This window comes from Saimiri boliviensis, chromosome 7 (genome assembly GCF_048565385.1).
Source record: "Saimiri boliviensis isolate mSaiBol1 chromosome 7, mSaiBol1.pri, whole genome shotgun sequence".
NCBI classification, from domain to species: domain Eukaryota; kingdom Metazoa; phylum Chordata; class Mammalia; order Primates; family Cebidae; genus Saimiri; species Saimiri boliviensis.
The window spans coordinates 112,304,119-112,331,598 of NC_133455.1; the positions used below are offsets into that span (position 1 = coordinate 112,304,119).

General features: G+C 33.5%; 1 protein-coding gene across 1 annotated transcript in view; it reads right to left on the reverse strand.

Moving 5' to 3' along the window:
* Window positions 1–16,884, reverse strand: part of PIK3C2G (phosphatidylinositol-4-phosphate 3-kinase catalytic subunit type 2 gamma) — a 381,818-nt gene extending 364,934 nt beyond the window's left edge. The window contains exon 1 of the mRNA XM_074403237.1: window positions 16,798–16,884. The gene's annotated coding sequence lies outside the window, so the exon portion shown is untranslated. The remainder of the gene's footprint in view (window positions 1–16,797) is intronic.
* Between the last annotated feature and the right edge of the window lie 10,596 nt (window positions 16,885–27,480).

Below are 27,480 nucleotides of genomic sequence, written 5' to 3' on the forward strand. Positions count from 1 at the left end.
TGGAATCCAGAGATAGAAGTGACATACTGAGAATAGAAGAGTTGTCCTGTCCTGCCAATCACGAGCAACCTACCACTTGATATTTAGTGAGACATAAATTTTTATCTTGTATAAAATGCTGGGTTTTAGACTCTCTTTCTATGTTTTAATGGCATCTCATCTGAAATGAAACATGACTTGGTTACTAGAAGTAGACTCCAGCATAATAAAAAAAAATGACAGTTTGGTCTAAGGTTTGAGAGCGGGTGAGAACACAGATATTGCAAGCTAGAAAGTTAGTAATTCTTTATGATAAACCATTTAATAAAACTGTCATTTGCAATCCTTAAAAGGGGAGGTTACTTGCCAAAAGAACATGTAACCTCTGTGAACTGCTGAGGAAGATTGAAAACACCGAAAAAACATACAATGTTTATCTATGTTGTCTATTACTTGTGCAATGTTCTGCGACAATAGGTACTTGAGCTAGTTATAATAGGTGATTCTAAAAAAAGCAGGCTTGGCAGTAAACAGCCCTCTGACATTTTTCAAGTGCCCACATTAAAACCTCTCAGTTAATTGAGGTTCATTACAGTTTCAAAGGTTAGGCTAAAAGTGATGCTTTCTTGCCTAAACTAATATTTTTAGATAGCTTCAAAGTAGACACTCTTTAATTGAAGGAGAGCAAATTGTGCTAAGCAAAGAAACCAGACAATAATAATAATAAAAAAAGACAGTCAGCATGCATAGCAACATTGTCTGGGTTAGGTCTTTGGTTATGATTATTTGCCCGTGATTCTGACTGGAAACAACTAGACCAAAAGCATACTAAGGTTTTGAGAGAATTGCATTGATCTACAAAAGCCAATCTGTGTTTGACCTTAAAGTATCTCCCATGCCCCGCTACTGGTTTGGCAGCATATACATCACAGAACATGTGCAGCTCCAAGGAGAGAATATTTTCTAATTCTTTCTTAAAAATATAATTATATTTTCCCTGTCCAGTCTATCATTGATGGGCATTTGGGTTGGTTCCAGGTCTTTGCTATTGTAAACTGTGCTGCAGTGAACATTCGTGTGCACATGTCCTTATAGTAGAACGATTTATAATCCTTTAGGTATATACCCAGTAATGGGATTGCTGGATCAAATGGAATTTCTATTTCTAGGTCCTTGAGGAATCGCCACACTGTCTTCCACAATGGTTGAACTAATTTACACTCCCACCAACAGCGTAACAGTGTTCCTATTTCTCCATATCCTCATGTGGCACATAAACACCATGAAATATTATGCAGCCATCAAAAACGATGAGTTCGTGTCCTTTATAGGGACATGGATGAACCTGGAAACCATCATTCTCAGCAAACTGACAGAAGAGCAGAAATCAAACACTGCATGTTCTCACTCATAGGTGGGTGTTGAACAATGAGAACACATGGACACAGGGAGGGGAGCACTACACACTTGAGACTGTTGGGGAAATAGGGGAGGGACAGCGGGGGGTGGGGGAGTTCGGGGAGAGATAGCATGGAGAGAAATGGCAGATATAAGTGAAGGGGAAGAAGGCAGCAAATCACACTGCCATGTGTGTACCTATGCAACAATCTTGCAAGTTCTTCACAAGTACCTCAAAACCTAAAATGCAATAAAAAAATATAATAGTTATAGAGTAACTAAATACATCTGAGAATAAAATGGATACATATTTAGAATAAATAATTCATTTATTGAATATATATATTGAAATGGAGTTTCACTCTTGTTGCCTAGGCTGGAGTGCAATGGCATGATCTCAGTTCACCACAACCTCCATCTCCCAGGTTCAAATGATTCTCCTGCCTCAGCCTCCCAAGTAGCTGGGATTACAGACATGTGCCACCACACCTGGCTAATTTTGTATTTTTAGTAGACGCAGTGTCTCTCCATGTTGGTCAGGTTGATCTCGAACTCCCAACCTCAGGTAATCTGCCCGACTACACCTCCTGAATATTTACATTACTCTATAACAATGAATATAAATCAGGATGATTACAGGCAAATCAGTTATTATGATCACTATAGCAGTAATGGACAAATAATCTCATACAGAAATGAAAATAGAAACCATAAGTAATAAGGGACAAATAAATTTCACCAAGATAACATAATTCTTCCTCAATAATCAAGGAGATTATTTTACTGCCATAGCAGAAAAGTTCAAAATTCTTATCCAGTGATATTTGATCATTGCCTTGAAAAATGACAGCTGTGCCTTTCCTCTTCTTCTACACCTGATATTTGGGTGGTAGACTGCAAGTTGTTCTCCAGAATTCTTTACCCTAATGATGGCTAACCAACCAAAGGCCATCTTTTCAATCCTTTCTTTCAATTAGATGTGGGCGAGTTACTGGTTGTAGTCAATAAAATATGGAGAGGAATGATGCCTGATTACTCTAGTTGTGCTCTTAAAAGAATTATCTGTACACTCTCCTGTTTACTCCCCTGCCCTCAATGCGCCTACCATCAACCAACTGGGAGATAGTGAGGAAACCTTGCACTGAACATGGCAAAGATGTATTTTACAGATTCTGACTGTCATCTTAGATATAAAAGAAAGAAAATGAAAACACGAGTGAGAGAAATTTTATCTTGTTTACACTGCTCCATTTTGAGTATTTTTGTTAAGGAATTTAGATAAAAACTGTATTAACTCCTACAGTAGACATAAATTCAAGTAATTACTGTTCTTAAAAATTCATTTACAGAAAATAGAATCAGAATAGACTGAAACTATTTCTTTTTAAATTTTTAAATAAAAATTAAAAACATTTTAAAATAAAAATTTAAATTTGTTTTTATTTTTGTTTTTTTTGTTTTTTTTTTGGATGGAATCTCACTCTGTGGTTCAGGCTGGAGTGCAATGGTGTGATCTCAGCTCCCTGCAACGTCCACGTCCAGCTCTTGTGATCCTCCTGCCTCAGCCTCTTGAGTAACTGTAACTATAGGAGTGTGCCACCACACCCTGCTATCTTGTATTTTTAGTAGAGATGGGGTTTCACCATGTTGACTAGAATGGTCTCAATCTCTTGACCTGATGATCCACCCACCTCGGCCTCACAAAGTGCTGGGATTGCAGATGTGAGCCACCATGCCCAGCCCAAAGTGACTACTTCTAGGTGCAAGTCCAAAATGAGAATATTACAAATCTTAAAAATAGTACAGAAACACCCTGCCCAGGCCAAACTTTTCTAGGTGCAAGTCCAAAAATATTACCAAAAAATTATAAATATTACATAATATTTAAAAATTATAATAAAATATGCATGTTTATGAATACTGGGGGCAGCTATTAAATTACATAATATTTAAAAATTATATTAAAACATGTTAATATGTTTTAACATTAATTTTTAAATATATATTAAAATATATTAATAGGTTTACATTAATTTAGTATAAACATTAAAATATGTATGTTTATAAATAATGGGGCAGTTGTTAAATTATATAATATTAAAATTTATATTAAAATATGTTTATAAATAACTGCCCCCATTCATTTATAAACATATATATTTTACTATAATTTTTTTAAAATCCCCTGTTACTAATTATTAGAGTAATTGTAATAAACATTCTTTCACAGGTTCACATCTTAGAGATTCCTACAGCTCTCCCCATGGGCTGTTAAGGAGTCAAGAAACAATGGTCACAGATCGACCACGGGAAACATGATTTCATAAAGTCTAGGGTTCCATTCTGAAAAGAGAAACAAAACAGTAACCATAGAAAACAATCTACCTTAGATCATTAAGTGCTTGTAAAATTAATGTTCAAAAACTAATACAAAGTACACACAAAGGATTGGTTTTTAAATTCCTCTAACTCTTTAAAAAATAAAATTAAAAAAATATATTCTTCTATGCTGAAATTTGTTAACTAAAGTAAACTGCTCATGTTTCTCCATGTTAAGTACTAGGCTCTTCCGATGCATTTTTTTTCTCTTACTCATGTTTGTCTCTTCAGAGCAGCCTCAAAAAATGCTCACTGCTTTATGGCTTACAGAGTTGCTCAAGCGGGAAGTAAACTGAAACATGCAATCTGAGGAATGAGGTGCAGAAGATGAGGTTTGGCTAATTGCTGTCTTAAATATGAAAATAAAAATTTAGTTGAAGCTGCCAGATTGGTTATTGGCTAGTTTTATCACTAACCATGGTGTGTTACCATACCAGCCAGATAATCAGAATATAGAACATAAGAGATAGGGATGATCAAGCTGGAATTACTTTGTGAACATTTGGAAAATATTTATGTATTTTCATAATATGTACAAAATACATAATATGAAAATACATAAATACATAATATAATGTATTTTATAATATATAATTATAATACATAATTTTATAATACATAATAATATTATGTATTTTCATAATAAGGACATAAATATTATAGTCCTTCAAGAATTTCATTGTGGTGCAACTCCAGAGCATGACAGTCACTGGGTTAGTTTCCTTTATGTCTATTTTTAACTCTTAAGGTTAAAGTTATTTAGATAAGGCCTTCTTAATAGCTTCTCCTGTACTTCTGAAATTGCATTGTTCTTTATCTAAACAAATCTTGAGGTATTTATATCTTTCTGACTTGTTTGGTAATATGTGTATACACACACGTTTTACTCTCCTAGTGTAATATAGAATCTGTTTTATTCACGTATCTTTGCTTCTTGATCATAAGCACCAATTTTTTTTTTAACAATTGATTGTCAATAGGTTTTGATCCTGCTTCTGTGCCTTTTGCATTTCCACATCTGTTTTGTATTACTTCTAACTTGACTATGTGTGTTACAAATAGCTTTTTTTTTTTAATTTACTGACTTTTATTTCTTTATTTATTTTCTTGCCCACTGGAGACAAAGCTGATGCAGTAAGGAGATAAATTTTTCTTCTTTCCCGTAAAATTTTTTTAACACAGCTTTTAAAAATGTTTCTTTTAAAAAATCTATTTTTTGACTATGATCATTTTTCTTGAGATATAGTTTATACACAGTGAGATGCATAGATTTTTTTTAGTTGTCTTACAAAATTCTTTTTATTATTATTATACTTTAAGTTCTGGGGTACATGTGCAGAACATACAGGGTTTGTCACATAGGTATACACATAATACAGTGGTTTGCTGCATCCATCACACTATCATCTACATTAGGTATTTCTCCTAATGTTATCCCTCCCTATCCTCCACACCCTGCTATCTCTCCTCTAGCCCCTTTCCCAACAGGCCCCAGTGTGTGATGTTCCCCTCCCTGTGCCCATGCGTTCTCATTGTTCATCACCCACTTATGAGTGAGAACATGCTGTGTTTGGTTTTCTCTTCCTGTGTCAGTTTGCTAAGAATGATGGTTTTCAGCTTTATCCATGTCCCTGCAAAGGAAATGAACTCATCCTTTTTATAGCTGTATAGTATTTCATGGTGTATATGTGCCACATTTTCTTTATCCAGTCTATCATTGATGGGCATTTGGGTTGGTTCCAAGTCTTTGCTATTGTGAACAGTGCCACAATAAACATACATGTGCATGTGTCTTTATAATAGAATGACTTATAATCCTTTGGATATATACTCAGTAATGGGATTGTTGGGTCAAATGGTATTTCTAGTTCTAGATCTTTGAGGAATCATCACACTGTCTTCCACAATGGTTGAACTAATTTATACTCCCACCAACAGTGTAAAAGTGTTCCTATTTCTCCACATCCTCTCCAGTATCTGTTGTCTCCTGATTTTTTAACACTTGCCATTCTAACTGGTGTGAGATGGTATCTCAATGTGGTTTTGATTTGAATTTCTCTAACGACCAGTGATGATGAGCTTTTCTTCACATGTTTGTTGGCTGCATAAAAGTCTTCTTTTGAGAAGTGTCTGTTCATATCCTTCGTCCACTTTTTGCCACACATCTGTAACCATCTGATCTTTGACAAACCTGACAAAAACAAGCAATGGGGAACGGATTTCCTATTTAATAAATGGTTTTGGGAAAACTGGCTAGCCACGTGCAGAAAGCTGAAACTGGATCCCTTCCTTACACCTTAGATAAAAATTAACTCCAGATGGATCAAAGATTTAAACATAAGACCTAACATCATAATAACCCTAGAAGAAAACCTAGGCAATACTATTCAGGACATAGGCATGGGCAAGGACTTCATGACTAAAACACCGAAAGCAATGGCAACAAAAGCCAAAATAGATAAATGGGATCTAATTAAACTAAAGAGCTTCTGCACACACAGTAAAAGAAACTATCATTAGAGTGAACCAGGAACCAACAGAATGGGAAAATATGTTTGTAATCTGTCATCTGACAAAGGGCTAATATCTAGAATCTACAAGGATCTTAAACAAATTTACAAGAAAAAAACAAATAACCTCATCAAAAAGAGATGCAAAGAGCTTAAGTGCACAGCTTGATGTATTTTGAAAAGTCCATAGACCTGTCTAATCTTGTCAAGATATGGAACATTTCTATCATCCCAGGGAAAGTTTCCCAATATGTCTTCCAAAACAACTGCTACCTTTCCTCCCAGAGGCAATCACTGTCCAAATTTATATTAATGGATTTTAGTACATGCTACCCCAAACATGGCATTTTGACATTTAAGGAAAGAGCAGAAACAGGAAATTTGCTCTTTGACCTTCTCCTGCCCTTCTCCTCCGAAGCAGGTTGTAAAAGAATTCTCTGCCTTTCTTCAAAAGTAGGTCATAAGACTTTTCTTTGGAGAGGTACTCTCCTCATACGCAGAGAAAAGACATGTATGTTTCTGAAGACAGAGGGACACAGAGTCGAATTTAAACAAACAGGCCCTGCTAAGTTCCTCCAAGTTTATTACCATTAGATTATACATCTCCTTTTGTCTTTAAACCACATTTGTGCACGACTAGCCACATCTTCATAGAATTTAGCATAAAAATACACAAGTGTCTATTTCTTTGAGTTTTCATTTCTGAAGGCTCCAACACCACGCAAAACTTTTATCCAATACATTTATATGCATTTTAGTTAATCTTTTATTATAGGTGACTTAGCTGTGAGCCTTGTGATAGGTGAGGAAAAGATATTAGTTTTTCTCCTTCACTTATTGTCATATATTACTTTCATCTTTATAGATTTGTTGGATTATCCTGTCTTGGGTGAAGAGTATTTAATTTGTCTGACAGAGAATATACTGTTGTGTCAGTTTGACAGTACTGGGCTGGATTACAGTAGGATGATAGAATAACCCTGCCCACTGAGCAAAATTGTGTCTAGAATTTGCACTATATTAGTTCTATAGTTTCAGTTATATCCTGTACATAAGTTGTTATACTCAGAGAATTGTAATAACTTATTTCTATATTTGCCTGTGAAGTCAAAATATTGATTTGACTCTGAATATTTGATCTGCTTAATTCCTAACATTAATATTTGAAAAAGTTATATTCTGTAGTTTTTTAACTGACCGTTCCTTTTCTGAAAATACGTATTTTCAGGAAAAAAATAATTTAAGAAGAATTTAAAGAATAAATGTCATTTACACATTTAAAAATACTTGAGTAGAGTTTATTGCATTCAGAGATGATGTATTAGTAGAAATATGAATATTACAAAGTGTCACATGTAATTTTAGTATCGTTATTCCACTTCTCTTAAGATAAATCACTGGCTTAGATATGCTCCCAAATCCTAAAATTGGCTGTGGTATGCGTATTTCTATAACACATTGCAAACTGAGACTATAGAAAAGCCTTAATTTAACAAAAATCAAGCTATAATTATTAGTTTTTAATAATTCAAATATTTCTGTTACATATTTCAAGAAAAACAGATTAAGTATAATAGCATGACTCTTCAAATATTTAAGTCATGGATCTATGCCTTCCATTTCAACAGATATTTTAAAACGTGGTGCATCTTAAAGATAATTTCATAAAAGTAAAAGTGGGACTCGTGTATGTATTTGTGATACTATAGGCTGCACTAAGTACATTGTGCATGACAAATTTCAAGTATATTTCTATTCATTGTCGACTGTTATCAAATGCTTAGAATTTTATTAGAGATACATTTGTAGTTTGTGTGATACAACAACCGGTAAACAACAATACTCAGGCAAAAATAGCTCCCAGCATATAAATGATCATGACTAAAATTTACAATTCTTTCAGTAAACTATGAGTCGACAGTTTTAAATAGACTTTTTCTTTTCCCTTCTAAATATAATAGTTTTCAGTTGACCACTGAATAGGCTCTTGTTGCTTATATAAATAAATAAATAAATAAATAAATAAATAAATAAATAAATGTGCTATAAATACAATCTCAGGCAACGTCACAAATGTTCTTCATCTGTCTTTGCATAGGAAACAGATCAGTTTATTGTAGTCAAAATTTATTACATATATAATGCTACATATGTTTTATTAGGCAGAGACTTCTAAGAACTCTAGAAAATTCAAGAATTAAGAAATACTACTTTCTTTTCTGAAGAATTCTGATGTCTTTGCTCTGTCTTCAGTTTTTCCATATGCTTATTAAAGCCTAAGGTTTTAATAATGCCAGAACTCTTTTAAACAATCACTAGAAGATCATGAATTTCTACAGTTAACTATGTGATTTTGCCTGTGAATTCTATGATTTTACATACGAGTATAATACAATTGTATGGCATGAAATGTTATTCAGATAAATTTATAGATGAATTTTATTAAAAGTCAAAGCAGAAGCTTGTATTTCTCATGTAAGCCTGGCCTCCTTTTCTAACACATCTCTTAAGATTTTTGCCTATTTTCTTTTTAATATTCCACTTTCTAAATTGTTGTACTGCTAGTTTGCCTAGACAATTAGTTCGCAGACATAGGAAAATACTGAGTTTAAAATGCTAGCAAGGAAAGGGCAGTAGGACATTTATTTAATTTGAATACCCTGTTTTCAAAATTTCAGTTAACTTCAATGTTAATGAAGGAACATCTGCTTTGTTTCTGACGGAAAGCAAACCTGCGTTTTTAACTATTCTACAGCGCCACCTTCTGGAAATGAAATGTTTCTCTGAATGTCAGGAAGCTGCTCCTCGTGATGGTGGCTAAAAGAACCAGCGCATGAGAAAAATCATATCTTATGAGAACTACATATTCTTTCCAATCAAATATGTTTTCCCCCTTTGGGAATATGAAAAATGACAATAATGTGTGGCAAATTCAGAATACCAAAATGTTTTTTGACTGCTATATTGGGAATAAATTTCTGTCAATTTCACTTTTTTTCTGTTGGTACAACTAAATTATAAAATTGTTCTGCTTCCATAACATGGGCTATTTTATATTATGTAGAAATAGTACATGAAAATGTGTAAATCTATTTTCACCATAATAAGAACAAGCTATTCCTTAGCAGTTCCGGGCAATATTTCCTAAACTAGTGAACTTAACATTTTGTTTGCTTGAGACAGGAAAAAATCAAATTTTTCTGACTACTTCTAGTTACATTGAGTGAACTAAACTTATAATTAGTTAGAGTTAAGATTTGTGTACAGAGCATCCCACATTTACCTCCTTCTGGAAAACATTATTTTCACTGTGATATTATCAAAAGGCATTTTTTTTAAAAAAAGGAAACATCAGTATTTTTTATTAGTGGAAAGCTTATTTGAGTTAACACGGATTTGTAAAAAAGTTTAAAAGGACAGTTTTATTTCTGAAATTTTAGCTTTGTGAAAAGTAAGATGTTTTTGAGTTTTCACATTTTTAATGAAAAAGTTAGGAGAAGGTATTCAATTTCTATTTAATTTATAATTCTGGTTGCTAAATGACTATGTAGATATATGCTGGTCAAATAATATTAACGGTATCGTACAAATGTTTGGCTAAATTTGTAGGAACAGATTTATTTAGTAGTGAACAGTCACTCTTGCCTGTGATAGATATTACTAATTGATCTTGGCTCTGTTTCTCACTAAGCCAGGAAGCTGTTTAAACAAAACTTTCCTTTAAAATGCTATTCTATTTAATTTATGAGATATGATTTATGGATTAACCAGTGCTTAGAAGGACCACTAGTAGGATGAAAAGGAAAATATTTGTAGTGGAAGTCAGGGAGAAACAGAAGCAAGTAATATCAATTTTAAGGAAAAAGTGAAACTGTAGTTACTTTATCAATGTAATTTATGTTGGAAATAGCGTTTGTAGTCTCAAACTATCGTCAATTAAATTCCAACATTAGATATTCATTCTTCTGAAAGTAATTCTTCTTATTCAACAGTAAATACCTTTGAAAGGTCAAAAACATAAAAATATCAGTCATCTTAGAAACATCTTTTCTCGAGTAAGGGTGGTGGCAGGGAATGAAATATAGCAGATCTTGTAGTGCAGCGTACAGTCCAAAAAGAGCAAATGACATAGGAAGAGAAAATAACACATTGATGATATTGTCTAAGAAGAAATCCAACAACTTTCAAATCTATTAGGTGCCAGATACTGTTTTGTGTGCCTGGGATACACAGAACATGTGCGTGCTAGAATCCAATAACAAAAAGCACCTTACTGGGTCAGAGAAATATGTATAAATGGAGGTGTTAGGAACCTATGCATTTAATTCATTATCAAGCCTGGAAGAAGTACAGAGGGTAAAATTTGAGAACTTGCCAATAAAACACATTTATGTTGAATAATACATTTTTAAAAAATGTATAATAGGTCAGAGCCGAGAGAAAATAAATCGCCTGAAAAAGATATACCACAAGAGCATGGCATGCTCAAAAGTCTTGTTCATATATATGTTAAATGACCTTTACATACATAAGAAATATGATGATCTTAAGGAGCATTGGTTAGTAATAGAAACATAAAAATCAGTCACAGATGCAAAGTTGAAGAATTCTATCTGAATATTGCCCATGTTAATAGGCAAAACTTATTTTAGTTCCAAATTGGTTTAACAAGGAGAGAGAGGGAGATACATTAGATATTTCTAGGTTTATAGAAATTAAAAATTCAAGGGTACAGTTGACTTGAGACACTACTTGAGCTAAGAATTTAATATCACCAGAAGTTGGTTTTTCTTCCTGTCTCACCTGTGCTTTTCTCTGTGTCTGCCCCATTCTCAGGTACCCTCGGCAGTTCTCAGGTACCATTTCCTTAGCTTACAGTTCAGGTAGTTAGTTTCTGCTTCTCATCAATTCTTAATAATTTGAGTCTCACTTGTATAGGAGTTAAGAAGAAATTACTTAAGCAGGTAATAAGGGTATGGGAGTCCTTGTTTAAGGCTTTCCTTTTTAATGAAAAGCAACCTCCATCATTGTCTAACAAAGGGGAGCCTGTAAAGTTGAGCTGCAACACAGACCAGTTGCAGACACAGAGGAGCTGTAGACATAGACAAGCAAGCTGGGAGCTTGCACGTGTGAATGTTGGCAGGAACTAAGGACTAGATCTATTCAAGATGAGGGGGTCCATCTTTCCTTCTCTTTGTCAGTCATGTGTACAGTAAGAAGCAGACAGGATGGTGCTGATCAACTGGAAAGTCCATTTGCCTTGTAAGATTAGGATGGGGTGACCAGCCTTCCCCTGGCATGCACTATATAAACGTCATATCTGATGAAACCAGTCTGTGAGCCCCAAGTAAATCAGACATCGCCCCTCAAACTTCAGACAATGAAATCCGGCTCATTTGCCACCAGCTGGGGTCCTTTCCACTAGGAGACACCTCTCTCCATAGAGAAAGCTGTTTCTCTTTCTCTTCTCTTCTGCCTGTTAAACCTCCACTCTGAAACTCCTGGTGTGTGTCCATGTCCTAAATTTTCCCGTAAAACCACAATGAACTCCAGGGTATGTACCCCAGACAATGTAGCTGCTTCATCACTGACTCTAATTGTTCTGTTTTTCTCTTCCTATAGCATCTATCTGGGAGAAAAAACTTGGAGCCTTTCAAATTTTATAGATCTGTATTTCAAACCTGGGTTTTCTATTTCTGAGAGATATTAATAGATGTTCTACCTACTTCTCCAAAAATTATACTTACGATATGGGATTTAGGAGATTTTTTCTCTTAGATATCAATAATGAACATTGGCATATTAAAATCTGGGAGAAGTTCTGCAGTGAGAAAACAAATTTATAGTATGTATTGAGTACACATTATGTTTTATATAATATTATCTTCCTTCATCAGACCATTGAGCTATAGTTTGGGAAACTATAGGATCGACTATCTCAAATGTAAACAGAAATTACTCTTGTTATAATAGCCTCTTACCATTAAATGTTTAAAAGATAATATTTCTCTTCTTATACACCAGAATCTTCCAAGCAAACATTTGACTATAATATGAGTCTCCAGATAAGCCTACTAGTGAGGAGAAGTTGGCCTAGAGCTGTCCACCAGACAACTCCAGTCTGAATGACTGCCATATTGCTAATGGTAAATTACAATACTTCCCCATTCGAGGCTTCTAATACACAGATGCCCACAACATCTCTTAAAGTCCTTTTCAGTTCACATCCTTTATCATTGAATCCTCACAAAAATTCTGTGAAACATATTTGGTAAATGAAAATGCAACTTTTTTATAGCTGAAAAATTGAGAGTCAGAGGGAACGTAGAACTTGCTTGGAGCCACCGAGAATTATAAATCTGCAAACCTAACCCAGATTTTTGACTGCAAAATAATATGTTACAATAAGCTCGTTTTTTGAAAATTGTGCTTTCTACCTTTTAAAACACCACCAATATTATAATCTATAACATAAATTGGACTCAGTATAATACATCAGACTTACAGCCAGAAGTAATGTTTGTTTTCTTATGAGAAATGGATCCACTTGTGATGGGATGAAAATACCAGCTTTCTAAGTCTGCAATGTAGTTAAGTTTTGACCCTGAGCTTTGGTATATTTAACCAGTTATGCTTCATTGTGAAGCCACCTAGAAGGCAGCCAGCTATTATGTTTTGGAGGCATTGAACCGTCCTTTTAAGAATTTTCTCTGGCCTTCAGTTTTGCCCATTATGGGTTGATTTTGCAAGGAAAAGGATGATCAAAATACTGTTCTTAGAGGATCAATGAGTCTTATTGAGGGCTCAAATTGAAAGAAAAATACTTCTAAAGCTTTACAATTAAAATTTATTTCTCAGCTAAAAGCTCAATTTTTTTATAGAACAATATATTTTATTCTTGATAAGCTACCAAATATTTTTAAATCATGAAAGCCAATACTAATGAGATTTTGCAAAAAAAATTGTGCAATATTAAACTAGTGGCAATGGTAAGATTGCTCTAGGCAGTCCATAAAATATTTAGGTACTCTAACTCTAGAAACTCAAGTTGCTTTATAAAAATAACATGGTAATGAAATGAAAAAATAACTTACAATAAGTATTTTAGTATCAGAGTGATTTGTAATAGTGAAAATTCTTGAGCAATCATTACCAAACCACAAAGATTTGGTTAAACAAATAATGCTCTATTAGATAAAAAGAATCTTCTGTTAACATTAAATTTAAATGTCTAAAGACTATGTAGCAACCTTAAAAATGGTAAGTTAAATATGCAGTGCATCCAATTGTATATTAAATGATAATTAATAGAATACATGATTTTAATTAAAATTTAGATTGGAACATTGAAAAATGGAAGACATTATTTCTGCTTGTGAGGATATTGTAGTCTTTTTTCCCTCTTAAAGCACTCTTGGGTATTTTTTTAATACAAAATTTTGAAATGAAGTAACAGAATGCTGTAAAAATATTCAGAGGAAATCTAACAATTTTATGATAAAATATTGAAATGTAAGTAAATCTTTCACTATGGAGTAGATTTTTCTCTCAGTGTTTAATTATATCACACTGACATCAAAATGTGTAAATGCAGTGCTAAGTTAAAATTGGAATTCATTGAAATGAAAGATTCTAAAACATGAAGAATTGAACGTTGTTTCTGAGTAAGAAATGCTCCCCAACATGAATTACATAAAATAGACTATGACTTGTTTATTTTTGATTATGAGATTTCCTTGTTTTTCTGACTCATGATAATTTCCCAATTGAGGTTTCTGAAATACAGACACCCACATACTCTTTTAAAGTACTTTTCAGTTCACATGCTTTATCATTTGATCCTCACAAAAATTCTGTGAAACAGATTGGGTGAATAAAAATACATCTTCTTTAAATTTGAAAAATTGGAGAGTCAGTAGGAACAGAGAACTTGCTTGGAGCCACCTAAAAGTATAAAGCTGAAAATCTAAGCTAGATCTTTGACTTCAAAAATAATATTTTATAATGAGCTTGTTTTCAAAAATGTGCCTTTTTCCTTTTACGATGCCACCAATATTATGCATCATCTATGCTAACTCCATATTGTCATACATTGTTTCTGAATTATTTCTTAAGTTAATGTTCATTGTTATAAAGGTATTATAAATGTCCTGAGGAGAAGACTGGGTCTTCCCTTTAGTTACTCTTCACAGTTGGAAGCAACTTGATAGCTTTGCAGCAGTGTCTACCACGGACCTGATCAATCAATGGTTGGTAATTGTAATTTACCAACCATTAATTGATCAGGTCCGTGGTAGACCCTGTAATTGTAACTTTCCTGATTTGATTAGCACTTCAATTTACTTGTAAATCACTTTTAGAGATAATGTAAAATACATTTTTATTTAGAGAAAATACATTTAGAGAAAATAATTGGATTTGTGGATCCCCTGGATGAATGTAGTTTTGAGACCCAGAAAGCAGGTATGAGATCAGCCAAAAGTAAGCTCCCGAAAGTAAGGAAAAAATTCATGCTTACCAAATATCCTGTTTTATTATACCTTTTTGGTGTTTTTTTAGCAATTTTTTTTTTTAAGGCGGAGTTTCGCTCTTGTTACCCAGGCTGGAGTGCAACGGCGCAACCTCGGCTCACCTCAACTTCCACCTCCTGGGTTCAGGCAATTCTCCTGCCTCAGCCTCCTGAGTAGCTGGGATTACAGGCACGCGCCACCATGCCCAGCTAATTTTTTGTATTTTTGGTAGAGACGGGGTTTCACCATGTTGACCAGGATGGTCTTGATCTCTTGACCTCATGATCCACCCACCTTGGCCTCCCAAAGTGCTGGGATTACAGGATTGAGCCACCGTGCCTGGCCTTTTTTAGCAATTTATCAAGAACCCCCAGGATTCTAATTTATTATACCATCTAACATATTCAATTCTATAATTTATCTTCTATTAATGGTTTGAATAGAGCTCACTATACTGGAAATATCTTTGTGTTCTTTTATTTTCATTTTAGGCTCTGCTATTAGCTGATGGTTATTTTATTACCTCTACTGAGTGGCAGTTAGTTTTCTATGCTATTACAGATTATGGAATTTAGGGGAAGCAGGGCACGGTGGCTCAGGCCTATAATCCCAGCACTTTGGGAGGTCAAGACGGGTGGATCACAAGGTCAGGGGTTCAAGACCAGCCTGGCCAACATGGTAAAACCCCGTTTCTACTAAAAATACAAAAATCAGCTGGGTGCAGTGGCAGACGCCTGTAATCCCAGCTACTTGGGAGGCCGAGGCAGAGAATTGCCTGAAGCTGGGAGGCAGAGGTTGCAGTGAGCCAAGATCATACCACTGCCCTCCATCCTGGGCAACAGAATGAGACTTCGTCTCAAAAAAAAAAAAAAAAAAAAGAATTTGGAGAAAAATATATTTTTCTTGTAGACATTTTCTTTAGTGGATAAAATTATTTTGCTTGATTTGGTATTTTCAATTTACTAAGCTCATTTTGGCAACTAATTTTTTTATCACTATTTTATGCTACACTAATGTATTATGCCCTCTGTTCTCATAGTTATTAAACCATTGTACCTTCTGCTATAATTCTCCCTTTTTCTCTCCTACTGAATATAAGCTCTGGAAGGCAGGAGCTCACTCTTAATTTTCTTGATATTCTTTTGCCTGTTGTAATACCTAGCACGTAAACATCCTCAAAATGTTCAATAAATTAGAGTTTATAAGTGCCTTTTAAATATTTTAAATTTTCTTTTCTTTCTCTTGTATTTTCTAGAAACCTAATTTACATTATTAAAATATCAAATTCAGTGTAAAGCCAAGTGTCACATTTCGAGTTTGTAAGTTTGAAATTCTATTTGAAAATAGAGGAATTATAGGAAATGGGAGTACACATTTAAAATGAAAACCAGTTTCATCATCTAATAGACGAAAAAAATCTAAATTGATGGTTCCACAACAAGCACTTTATTTTCTTACCACTTGTTTCTTCAGGGCTGTGTCTACTTTCACTAGTTACAATATTTCAACTACACATGCTAATTGTGATTAAAATATTTATAATTAACTGTAGTTTTAAAGTTTTAACTTACCCCTTTGTTTTCTTTGAATTTGAATTGTACTTTAGGCCAGGTGGAAGTCAGATATTGACTTTTACCATATGATTTAACCTTTCTGGGATGGTGCCTTCTCTAAGAGAAGAGTTTTCCAACATCCCCAACAATTTGTTGTAATAATTACTCTTTTTAAATTTTTTATCTTAAAATATTTTACCCAACAGCTGCAGATATAGTAATTATTCTTGCTTTTTTCTCTCAACAATTTGTTATACATGAAAGCTATCATTGAAATTTAAATACACACACACACACACACACACACACACACACACACACACAGAAGGACTTTGTTTATAGAATTTAAACTTTATGAATTGATAATTTAATAATTCAGGGATTTCTGATTATATAAATCAAACAATCTTGATATAAACTTCATTTCAGAATACATTGCAAAGTACAGTGTACATTTACATTACTTACCTTATATGTTCTTCTTTATTTTAAATTCTATTTCTCTGGCCATTAGAAATGCCAACAGGGTAAAGTCAGAAGCTCATTTCCTGTTTAATGATTGACTATAACACTGTGAAAAGAGTTTTGGTTTCTGTTGATTTTATCTTATCAGTTGCTACACAAATAAAACTACATGTTCCCATGATTGGTTTGAGCACCTGGAGTGATTGGCAAAACCAGTTTTTCCAATCTCTTCCATTAACACTTACTATTGACACACTTAATTCATGCAAGTTAACAGTTACCAGAATTAATTTAGTTGTTTAAACTTTTCTCTTTCATTAACTTCCAAGAACTAAGGGGATCAATATTATAAAAGGGCTTTTATACATTTCTCTTAGAAACTTGCTGTTACCTGCCTAAGATCTAAAAGTACCATAGATGACTCAGCAGTGTTGGAATGAAAGGTGTATGTTGTTGCTTTGATGTGTATGTCTCCTTTGTAAGGAGATATTGGCTTCATTTTCCTCCTTTGTAAGGAGATATTGGCATGGAGCTCAGTGTATACAGCCATTCTCAAAACTTTTTGGCCTTAGGCATCTTTTGTACTCTAAAAGATAAAAAGCTCTGAAAAGACTTAAGATTTGCCACATTAGGAATTAAAATTCAGAAAAATTTAAAATACGTATTTAACATTTTATTTTAAAACAGCAATAATAAACTATTGCTTGGCAAAATAAATCACATTTAATTTTAAAGATAGCTATTTTAAAAAATAATAATGAGTCAGGTTTTTTGTTTTTGTTTTTGTTTTTGTTTTTTTACATTTTTGCAAAACTTGTTTGTGTCTTGTTTAATAGATAAATGGATTCTAATATCTGCTTCTGAATTCAATCTGTTACAACATATTGTTTTGAATCCAAGATCACTCAGATATGTAGTTAAAAAGAGAGAAATATTTTGTAAGTATTTTTAGATAATTGTGGCTATTGTTATTTGATATTACACCAAGATTCACTAAGTGATAGTTTTTCAAATGATGGTTGCAATATGAAAGCTCTAACTGTACTAATAAACTTTTCCTAAACTATTACATTAAAATTTGTCTTGCAATAAATATTTTACTCATTCATTTTGTAATTTTGCATCAGGCATAATTTATTTGGAAAATACTGATTGACTGAGTTATGCAATGTTCCAAATGTTGACATCTTTTATTATACAACATCAAAAAAAGCAAATCACGGTTGTTAACGTAACTGCTGACCTAAATCTTTAAGTATTAGGAACATGTAAAGCTCTTAATGGTGAATGCAGGCTCAAAAAATTCAAATTTTTACTTCAAGGATTTGATTTTGTTATTGGTAATAATTACAGTAAATTGTTTTCCTTGAGTAACAAAGTTTACTTCTTTAATTTTTGAGAATACTAAATACCTCATGCCCAAGTCTGAATAGCCATAATATCATAGTATCTCCTAGTCATTTCTTCAAGTGAAAATAGCGTTCCCAATAAGGGGAGTTAGTTCAGTTTTTAATTCAAACAAATGAATATTAGCTTTTTCTAAACATAATCATTATCCTTTGATATGCGACAAAAGTGCTTTATGTATAAGTCCCATGTATTTACAAAGTGTGTTAAAACAAGATGTATTCAAAGGTTGAGATATTTTTAAAGGTAATGATTATACTGCATCATATAAAAAGTATTTTTAATGCTTTCATTCTTAATGAAACTGACTTAAGAAAAAAAATTTCTATGTGCCAGTGTGGAAAACAGTAGCTACTAGAAAAGTTTGGATCCACTTCCTTGTTGGTGATAGCAGCTTTAATCACAATGGCATTTGTACTATCCATGCAAATGTCAGCAAATTGAAAAAGGCAAATAACATTTTGTATTTTTATGAAAGTATTTTTGACTTCAGAGACCTCCTCAAAGGATTTCTGAGATTCCTAGACTTATAGGGACACTGAGAATTACTGGTCTAGTAAAAATAACTTCTATCTAGAGTTAAGTGACCTACTAGGTAGCTTGGCTTTGCTGGAAGTATTTTGTAATTCTAGGTAAACTTTAAAAATGTGTAGCCTCTTAAACAATGGAAATCATAAGAAAGAGTCTCTCAGACCACAGTGTAATCAAATTAGAACTCAGAATTAAGAAACTCACTCAAAACCACACAAATACACAGAAACTGGACAATTTGCTCCTGAATGACTCTTGGGTAAATAATGAAATGAAGGCACAAATAAATAAGTTCTTTGAAACTAGTAAGAACAAAGACACAGCATAATCAGCATCTGGGGCACAGCTAAAGCAGTGTTTAGAGGAAAATTTATAGCCCTAAATTCCCACATGAGGATGCAGGAAAAATCTAAAATTGACACCCTAACATCACAATTAAAAGAACTAGAGAAGCAAGAGCAAACAAATTCAAAGGCTAGCAGAAGACAAGAAATAACTAAGATAAGGGCAAAACTGAAGGATATAGAGACACAGAAAACCTTTTCAAAAAATCAATAAATCCAGGAGCTGTTATTTTGAAAAGATCAACAAAATAGATAGATTGCTAGGCAGACTAACAAAGAAGAAAAGAGAGAAGAATCACATATGCACAATAAAAATAACAAAGGGGATATTACCACTGATCCCACAGAAATACAAACTACAATCAGAAAATACCATAAATACCTCTATGCAAATAAACCAGATAATCTTGAAGAAATAAACACGTTCCTGGACATATACACCCTCCCAAGACTAAACCAGGAAGAAGTAGAATCTCTGAATAGATCAATAACAAGTTCTAAAGTTGAGGCAGCAATTAACAGCCTCTCAACCAAAAAAATCCGGAAACAGATGGATTCACCGCCAAATTCTGCCAGAGGTACAAAGAGGAGCTAGTACCTTGCCTTCTGAAACTGTTCCAAACAACAGAAAAAGAGGGACTCCTCCCTAACTCATTTTATGAGGCCAGCATCATCCTGATACAAAAACCTGGCAGAGGCACAACAAAAACAGAAAATTTCAAGCCAATATCCCTGGTGAACATTGATGCAAAAATGCTCAATAAAATACTGCAAACAGGATCCAGCAGCACATTAAAAACTTATCAACCACTATCAAGTTGGCTTCATCCCTGGGATGCAAGGCTGGTTCAACATATGTGAATCAGTAAACATAATCCATCACATAAACAGAACCAATGACAAAAATAACATGAATACCTCAACAGATGCAGAAAAAAGCCTTCAATAAAATTCAACACCCCATCATGCTGAAAACACTCAATAAACTAGGTATTAATAGAACATATCTCAGAATAATAAGAGGTATTTATGACAAACCCACAGCCAATATCATACTAAATGAGCAAAAACTGGAAGCGTTCTCTTTGAAAACTGGCAAAAGATAACGATGCCCTCTCTCGCCACTCCTATTAAACATAGTATTGGAAGTTTGGCCAGGGAAATCAGGCAAGAAAAAGAAATAAAAGGTATTCAAATAGGAAGAAAGGGAGTCAAATTGTCTCTGTTGGCAAATAATTGATTATATATTTAGAAAACCCCATTGTCTCAGCCCAAAATCTCCTTAAGCTGATAAGCAACTTCAGCAAAATCTCAGCATACAAAATCAATTTGCAAAAATCACAAGCATTCCTATATACCAAAAAAGACAGAGTCAAATTATGAATGAACTCCCATTCATAATTACTACAAAGAGAATAAAATACCTAGAAATACAAGTTAAAGGAATGTGAAAACCCTCTTTAAGGACAGAACTACAAATCACTGCTCAAGGAAATAAGAGAGGACACAGGCAAATGGAAAAATATTCCATGCTTATGGAGAAGAAGAATCAATATTGTGAAAATGGCCATACTGGCCAAAGTAATTTATAGATTCAATGCTATTCCCATCGAATTACCATTGACTTTCTTCACAGAATTAGAAAAAACTACTTTAAATTTCATATGGAACCAAAAAAAGAGCCTGTATAGCCAAGACAATTCTAAGCAAAAAGAGCAAAACTGGAGGTATCATGCTACCTGACTTCAAACTATACTACATGGCTACAGTAACCAAAACAGCATGGTACTGGTACCAAAACAGATATATAGGCCAATGGAACAGAACAGAGACCTCAGAAATAACACCACCCATCTCCAATAATCTGATCTTTGACAAACATGACAAAAACAAGCAATGAAGAAAAGATTCCGTATTTACTAAATGATGTTGGAAAAGCTGGCTAACCATATGCAGAAAACCTGAAATGACGCCTTCCTTACACCTTATACAAAAATTAACTCCAAATGGCTTAAAGACTTAACTGCAAGATATAAAGACATAAATATAGTAGAAAAAACCTAGGCAATACCATTTAGGACATAGGCATCATCAAAGACTTCATGACTAAAACATGAAAAGTAAAGGCAGCAAAAGCCAAAATAGCCATATGGGATCTAATTAAACTAAAGAGCTTCTGCACAGCAAAAGAAACTATCATTAAACAGGCAACCTACAAAATGGGCAAAAATTTTTGCAATCTATCCATCTGACAAAGGGCTAATATCCAGAATCTACAAGGAACTTAAATTTGAAAGAAAAAAACAAACAACTCCATCAAAAAGTAGGCAAAGGATATGAACAGACACTTCTCAAAAGAACATTTATGCAGCCAACACCCATATGAAAAAAAATCTCATTATCAATGGTTATTAGAGAAATGCAAATCAACACCAGAATGAGATCCTGCCACTGCATTCCAGCCTGGGCAACAAGAGCAAAACTCCACCTCAAAAAAGAGAGAGAGAGAGAGAGAGAGAGAGAGAGAGAGAGAGAAGAAAAGATATAATCTTATATTTAGAAAAATCAGAAATTTTCACTTGAAAATTCTTAGAACTGATAAACAGATTGAATAAAGTTTCAGGATGCAAAATCAACATACAAAAATTAGTAGCATTTCTATATACCAGTAACAAACTAGCAGAAGAAGAAATCAAGAAGGCGATTCCATTTACAATAGCTACAAAATGGGGGGGAAAAAAAGAAAAAAATCCTAGGTATAAATTTAACCAAGATGGTATAAGGTCTGTACAAGGAAAACTACAAAACACTGTTAAAAGAAATTAAAGAGGATACAAACAAACTTAAACATCTCAACAATAAAAACACAAATAATCACATTAACTAGGTGGCAAAGCGTATAAATAGATATTTCTCAGAAGGAAGCATACAATGGCCAATAGGTGTATTTTAAAAAATATTAACCTCACTAACATCGAAGAAATGCAAATCAAAACCACAATGAGGAGGTATCATCTCAGGACAGTTACTAATAAAAAGACAAAAACAACAGAGACAGGCAAGGGTGTAGAAAAAAGGGAACCCTTAAAATTGTTGGTGGGAATGTAAATTAGTACAACCACTGTGGGAAACAGTTAACAATTTCTCAAAAAACTTAAAATAGAACTACCATATGACCCAGGAAATTCATTACTGGGTATCTTTCTAAAGGAAAAGAAAAAAGCATATCAAAGGGATACCTACATTTGCATTTTTATTGCATCACTATTCACAATAACAAATATATGAACATTATCCTAAGTGTCCATCAACAAATAAAGAAAATATGATATGCATATACCACGGAATACTGTACAGTAATAAAAAGTAAAATCATGTCACTTGAAGCAATAGGTATGGAACTAGAGGTCATTCTGTTAAAGGCACAGAAAGACATATACTGAATATTCTCACTAACACGTGGGAGCTAAAGAATTTGATCTCATGGATATAGAGTATAGAAAAATAGACTTCAGAAGTGTGAAGTTTTGGTGGGGCATGTGGGATGAAGAGAGGTTGGTTATGGGTAGAAACATATAGGTAGATAGAAGAAATGAGTTCAAACGTTTGAGCGCAGACTAGGCTGACTATCCTTAGCAAAATGTTATGCATATTTCAAAGTAACTAGAAGAGAGGTCTTGAAGTAATACCAACACATAAAACTGATAAACACTCAAGGTGATGGATAACCTATGTCCCTGACTTGATCATTATATATTCCTTGAATGTAACAAACATTCACATGTGCCCCATAAATATGTAAATTGTTATATATCAATAAGAAAGAAAGAAAAGGAATTAAAGAAAAATCAAGTAAAATGGGAAAGAAAGAAAAAGAATGGATAAAGAAATATTTTTAAAATTATGGGAAATGTTGCACATAAAACATGTAGAAATAAGTTTACATTTTTGATCATTGTAACACATAACAAAAAAAAATCTTCCAAATTAAAAGAATATGATGCCCAGTTTGAATTAAAATATAAAGGTGTCTGGTTAAATGCAATTTGTGAAATACAATATAAAAAATGTATTCACGGTATCTTTTGAGAACCTATTATATGCCGAGCATTGTTCTAGATACTTGTAGCAAAACATTGAATCAAAAAAACATTTCTTTCCTCAGGAAACTCAATTTCAAGAATGGGAGGCAAAATAAACAGTAAATAAGTACACTATATAATATGCAAACAATGTAAAATAATGAACATATCTAAAACAGACAAGTTTTTAGAATTTATATAAAAATACATGTCAGGCAATACTTATCAAAAGAAAATTGAGATATTTATATTAATATGACAGAAAAATAAACTGAAGGCAAAAAGAACATTATTTAACAAATACAGATATTTTAGAGATCCAACAAATGTTTTAAGAAGGCATAACTATCCTAAATCAGAATGAACCTGGTAATATAACCTCAAAACTTATGGAACAAAAGTTTAAGTAATTAAAATGAGACACTTAAAATATGCAATAATCTTTTGAGATTTAGAGGTTTTTAACCCATTCCTTTAAAAAAACTGCTAAAGAAAACAAAGATTAGGACATCGAATATTTATTGAACACAATCACAAAACAAATGTGATCAAAGGCTTTCAAAATAGAGTAGAAGATTAAAAGATTCATTTATGAGCTATATTTAATATTGATTAAAAAATACTTTATTGTGCATAAACTCATGCAGAGTGGAAAATCGTGGTAACTGATCAACTATTTTGTGAGGTTAATATAACTTGGTTTGCCAAAACAAACAAACAAAGACAAAGTTAAATTAGAGTAAAGGTAAATTAAGGTTAATTTTGAACATAGAGACAAAAATCCTAAATATAATATTTTAAAGAGAAAACAAGTAGTGTCTTATAACCAAGTTGATTTTAACCCAAGACTGTTTAACCATTGGAAACTTACTAATATTTATTTACATTTAACCCTCAAGTGAAAAAAAAAGCATATGATTATCTCAGTATATGTAAATATTTTTAAAGTTAAAATTTTACAGTAAATCAAGATAAAAATTCTTAGCAAACTTGAAATGGATGAGAACATTCTCATTCTAATAAAATTATCTAACAGAACTAGAAAGACAGAAATATCAATAAAATATAACAGAAATATCTAACAAATACAATTCTTGGTCAAAGATATTTAAAACTATTTCAGTCATAATGAATTAAAGAAGAAAACTACTAAGTCTATTTCTATTTGACATTACACTGAAGGTACTAGGCAATAAAACATGACAAGAAAAAAGTAAGTGATAATTGGAAACAATAGTTGTCATATACTTTGATGATTGATAATATGGAAAAGAAAGTTGTCAAGGTATTTATCTAAAAGTAAAATTATTATGTTTTACACAATTCCTTTGGTAACTTTCTCAAAGATGTTTGAGACTATAATTGAGGGACTTATTGAAATTTGTAACATTAAAAATAAATAAATGGCTAACAGCATACCAATATAAGGGATAAATATATCATGGCTTACTCGTAAGATTGGGCACTAAAAAGCAATGGCAAATTAATGAACTAGATCTTTACATATCAAAATAAGCAAAAAATGTTGAGTGAAAAAGTAAAATATCTGCATAGTATAACAAGTATATCAATTCTGATCATTAAGCCCAATAATTTGAGTTACATATAGGTAGGGAACCAGCCCCACATCACACCCATGGGTACCCTGAGTTTGGTGGTGACAAAGAAATGAGAAAAAGATTAAGAAAGTGGGACCACGGGGCCATCATTTACTACTGGAGGAGACAGTGAAGGCACCGAGCTCTGCTCTCTCACACTATTTATTGGTTACAATCACTTTGATCTACAGGGTAGGTGGTGGAGTGATGGTGGGAGAGGGTGATGTGATGATGGAGTGAATCAGTGAGCCAGAACTGAATCAGTGAGCTGGAACGCGTGTGTCACTCTAAAGATTGATAACAGTGGTGATATGGGAGTTTCACAAAACAAGAACATGTGGTTATTTTTAGCCTATTATCTATGTGCAGCTGGTGGAATGCAGGCTTTACAAGGAGCCTACAAGCCTGGTTAAGTCTTAGTGCTATGAAGAGATTTTACATTCTTGAGCACAATGTTTATGGTAACAGACCTAGGTCACCCTGCACTGGAACATGAGGCTTGGAGAAGTTTGCCTCCCCAGAGGCCAGCCACAGTTTGCTGCGGTTTGTTGTTTCCAGTTTACATGTTACTCATAACCAATTTATGTAGGCACTCTGTAAGTCCTTTTTCCTTTGCTCCTTCTCCCAACGCATATACATACACATATGTACATATGGATATAATCATAAACAAAATGCAAAAATTATTTACGGGGATATATACACACTGACTTCAGAATAGCAGTTGCCACTGGGGAAGCGGGATGAGGGAAGGATGTGAGAATGTTCTTTAACTTTATTCAATTATTTATTTAGAAACATAGTCTTTCTCTGTCACCCAAACTGGAGTGTGGTGGCACAATCATAGCTCATTGCAGCCTCAACTTCTCGGGCTTAATTGATCCTCCTTATTCAGCCTCCTGAGTAGCTAAGACTACATGTGTGCACCACCATATTTGGCTAAATTTTAAATGTGTTTTGTAGAGATGGGGTCTTGCTTTGTTGCCCAGGCTGGTCTTGAACTCCTGGGCTCAAGTAGTCCTCCCATCTTGACTTCCCAAAGCCCTTACCTAACTATATCTTTAATATTTTTTAACATAAAAGAGACATACAAAACAAATATGGCAAATATGGTGATGTTTGTTATTCTTGGATAGTGTGCCCACTGGCATCTGCTATACAAATTACCTATTACCTGTATGCTTGAAATATTAAATAAATAATTTCTTTACTTAGTAATATTTTAGTATCAGAAGAAGGAGTTACATTGCTGCAACCTCTGGGACTCTTTGGCCACTTCCTCAATATTGATAATTTCTGTTGCTCCCCCATTTGATATAGTACAGGGGCAATCCACTTTTCTGTTTTCTTTGTTTCCAATCTCTTTTTTCCCTTCCCTTTCATTTTTCTTATTCTTTTCTCTTTTTCTTTTCTTTTGGAAACAAGTCTCACTCTGTCACCCAGGCTGGAGTGCAGTGGTGTGATCTCGGCTCACTGCAATCTCTCCCCTCCTCCTGGGTTCAAGCGATTCTCCTGCCTTAACCTCCTGAGTAGCTGGGATTATAGGCACCTGTTACCACACCTTACTAATTTTTTGTATTTTTAGTAGATACAGTGTTTCACCATTTTCCCAGGCTGGTTTCAAACTCCTGAGCTCAGGCAATCTGCCTGCTTTGCCCTCCCAAAGTGCTGGGATTATAGGCATGAGCCACCACGCTTGGCCTCCCTTCTCTTTCTAAGGAGCAAAAGGGAAAAACTGTCCCTTTTTTCTCATGTATGTCTTCTTAAATATGTTAAGTTTTAATGTTTGCCATCACCCCTACACCAAGCAGCTGAATGAAATATTTTTCCATGCCAACATGGTTTTTCTCTAAGAAAAACTTTGGTATCCTATTTGAAGATAAAAATTTCAACTCTTCACAGTTATTTTAGTAAATTCTGGAGGGCAACTGCTTTCTGCTAATCTGCTTTATCCTCCAAGACTTCAAGTGCAGAAAATCGTGCTGGCATGCAAGGTAACAAGCCACTAAATCATTAAATATAAATTCCCTTTCTCCAGAATTTGCCTCAGTGCCTAACATGATAAAATAACAAAAGCAATTTTGATGATAATAACAATAAATTATGATGTGAAACAGTCATTATGCATTCTCTAAAATTAAGAAAGTTCAAATATTTAAATGACAAAGATAAGGAGGCCTCATATTTTCCTTTTCCTGTATTAATTATCTATTTTTAACCTGTTGATGCTTTGTGGTGCTATACTAATTTTGGCTTGCCATCTATAATTAGAGTCTTGGGTTTTCTCATTTCAATTTACTTCCAATAATTGATGATTGCAATTTATAATTGTATTTCATTTCTGGGATACTAACATAAAATTATAATTTACTTACACTAAATTTTGAAGAACTTGCCAAACAAATACCACAAAGGAAAAGTAAGAAGATCATGTTTTTGGCCAGGCGCGGTGGCTCAAGCCTGTAATCCTAGCACTTTGGGAGGCCGAGGCGGGTGGATCACGAGGTCGAGAGATCGAGACCATTCTGGTCAACACGGTGAAACCCCGTCTCTACTAAAGATACAAAAAAAAAAAGAAGATCATGTTTTTGAATTCTTGAATCTCAGACCTTTCTGTTTTGTTGAGCTGAATATCCTTTTAAATGGATAACACATTTTAGATTATATTAAGAATATAATATGTAAATATTCACAGATGGCCTAAAATATTTAAAAAGCGTGTGT